The 2,500-nt window shown below is 64.2% G+C and overlaps 1 pseudogene; it reads left to right on the top strand.

Moving 5' to 3' along the window:
• Positions 1-2,500, top strand: part of LOC126433442 (large subunit ribosomal RNA) — a 7,706-nt pseudogene that overhangs the window by 2,359 nt on the left and 2,847 nt on the right.

Below are 2,500 nucleotides of genomic sequence, written 5' to 3'. Positions count from 1 at the left end.
AAGGATTGGCTCTGAGGATCGGGGCGTGTCGGGCTTGGTCGGGAAGTGGGTCAGCGCTAACGTGCCGGGCCTGGGCGAGGTGAGTGCCGTAGGGGTGCCGGTAAGTGCGGGCGTTTAGCGCGGGCGTGGTCTGCTCTCGCCGTTGGTTGGCCTCGTGCTGGCCGGCGGTGCAGGATGCGCGCGCCTGCGCGGCGTTCGCGCCCCGGTGCTTCAACCTGCGTGCAGGATCCGAGCTCGGTCCCGTGCCTTGGCCTCCCACGGATCTTCCTTGCTGCGAGGCCGCGTCCGCCTTAGCGTGCTCCTCCGGGGGCGCGCGGGTGCGCGGATTCTCTTCGGCCGCCATTCAACGATCAACTCAGAACTGGCACGGACTGGGGGAATCCGACTGTCTAATTAAAACAAAGCATTGCGATGGCCCTAGCGGGTGTTGACGCAATGTGATTTCTGCCCAGTGCTCTGAATGTCAACGTGAAGAAATTCAAGCAAGCGCGGGTAAACGGCGGGAGTAACTATGACTCTCTTAAGGCACTATCCCTTTTTTTAGTTGGGGGCAGTATTCAGAGAAAAAGTGGTGGCCCTTCCGCTGAAGGTGCCACCCCAACTCCCCCAGCACCTAGCCGGCCAACCGGCCGTGCCGAAAATCTTGTAACTTTTGCAGCTGTATACGCCTGTAGTGAGTGCCACCGCAGCTTCACCACCAAGAACGGTCTCGGGGTCCATCGCCGCCGCCAACACCTTGCGGCCGCCAACGCGGAGATCGTCACGGAGAGGCATCGCGCGAGGTGGACGGAGGAAGAAGTCCTGTCGCTCGCCAAGGCGGAGGCCGAACTGTTCCTCGAGAGGGACGCCCGGTTCTTCTTTGTAAATCAAGAGCTCATCAGGATGTTCCCCGACCGAACGCTTGAGGCAATCAAGTGCCGACGGCGGCAAGCTGCCCACAAGCAGCTTGTCCGCCAATTCATGGAGGCGCTTGAGATCGGTCGGGGGGAAGAGCCGGCGTCCCGCCGGGGAGCAGCGAGCCCGCTGCCTGACGCGGGCGAGGCCGCTGCGCCGCCCGTCGACGCAGCCGAGGACTTCGCGGCCGACACCACCGGGCCGCCGCCGGAGGGGCCGACTGACGCCGCCATCTGGGAGCATCTGGCGGGGCTACCCGCTTCCGCCCAGCGTTTCTCTGCCCTGGATCGTGTCATAGATCTGGGGCGGGGCACGCCGCCCGATGTCATCCTGGGCATGCTCCCGGATGCCCTTGCGTCGGTCGGGTCCAGAGGGGAGAGATCGATCACCAGGACACAGCGGCCGCGCCAACCATCGAAGCGGCCGCCTGCCGCGCCGCCGACGCAGAAGCGCAAGCGGCGCCGCTGGGAGTACGCGAGAACGCAGGATGCCTTCCGACGGTCGCGTGCACGTTGCGTGCGCGGCCTCTTGGATGGCACCCTGCTCCAGCCGCCACCTGCCATCCCTGGTCTGCTGGACTTCTGGGCGGACCTCTTCACCAAGAAGCCCATCTCCACCGCGGGCTTCATTCGTGACCGCCTCCTCCCGCACTCGGAGCCTGTCGCTCCCGAGTGCCTATGGGGGCCGGTCACACATGAGGAGGTCGCCGCCGCGTTGCCGCCCAGGGGATCAGCAGCCGGGCCGGACGGCCTTACCCCAGCGGAGTTGCGGCGCCTGCCGCACGAAGTCCTGGTGAAAGTGATGAATCTCTTCCTTCTGGCCCGCGCCCTTCCGGAACGCCTGCTTCGCGCGCGAACGTCCCTTCTCCCGAAGACGGCTGCACCAACATCCCCCGCTGACTTTCGCCCCATTACGGTCTGCTCGGTGTTGGCGCGGACCTTTCACAAGGTTCTCGCGTCACGCCTGATGCGCGCATGTGCTGTGGACGAACGTCAGCGGGCATTCATCCCTCGGGATGGGATGTTGGAAAATACCTTCATCTTGGACACTGCTCTCACCGACGCAGTTCGCTCCTGCCGCTCTGTCTTTGTGGCATCGATCGACGTATCTAAGGCATTCGATTCGGTAGATCATGCTGCCCTTCGCCCCGTGCTGAAGGCGCATGGCCTGCCGGATTGTTTTGTCGAGTATGTCGAGCGGTGCTACGAGGGCAGCACGACAGTGATAGCGGACGGCGCCGGCGTGGGCGTGTCTGTGCAGCCAGCACGGGGCGTTCGCCAGGGCGATCCCCTCTCCCCCCTCCTGTTCAACTTTGCGGTGGACTACGTTTTAGGCCAACTGCCCTCCCACATCGGAGCTCGGATCCTCGGTCGCAGAGTCAACGCTGCGGCCTTTGCAGATGACGTCTTGCTGTTTGCAGCGACCCCGAGGGGCTTGCAGTCCCTCATCGACGCAGCTACCGCAGCCCTCGCCCACCTGGGGCTGCAGATCAACGCCCGGAAGTGTTTCACCCTCGCCTTAGTCGCGTCAGGGCGCGAGAAGAAGGTGAAGGTGGACAGCAATGTCACCTTCACAGCAGGCAATACCACCATGCCTGCCCTGCGTG

The sequence above is a fragment of the Schistocerca serialis genome, unplaced genomic scaffold (assembly GCF_023864345.2).
Source record: "Schistocerca serialis cubense isolate TAMUIC-IGC-003099 unplaced genomic scaffold, iqSchSeri2.2 HiC_scaffold_1165, whole genome shotgun sequence".
NCBI classification, from domain to species: Eukaryota; Metazoa; Arthropoda; class Insecta; order Orthoptera; family Acrididae; genus Schistocerca; species Schistocerca serialis.
This window is presented reverse-complemented; position numbering and strand designations above follow the sequence as displayed.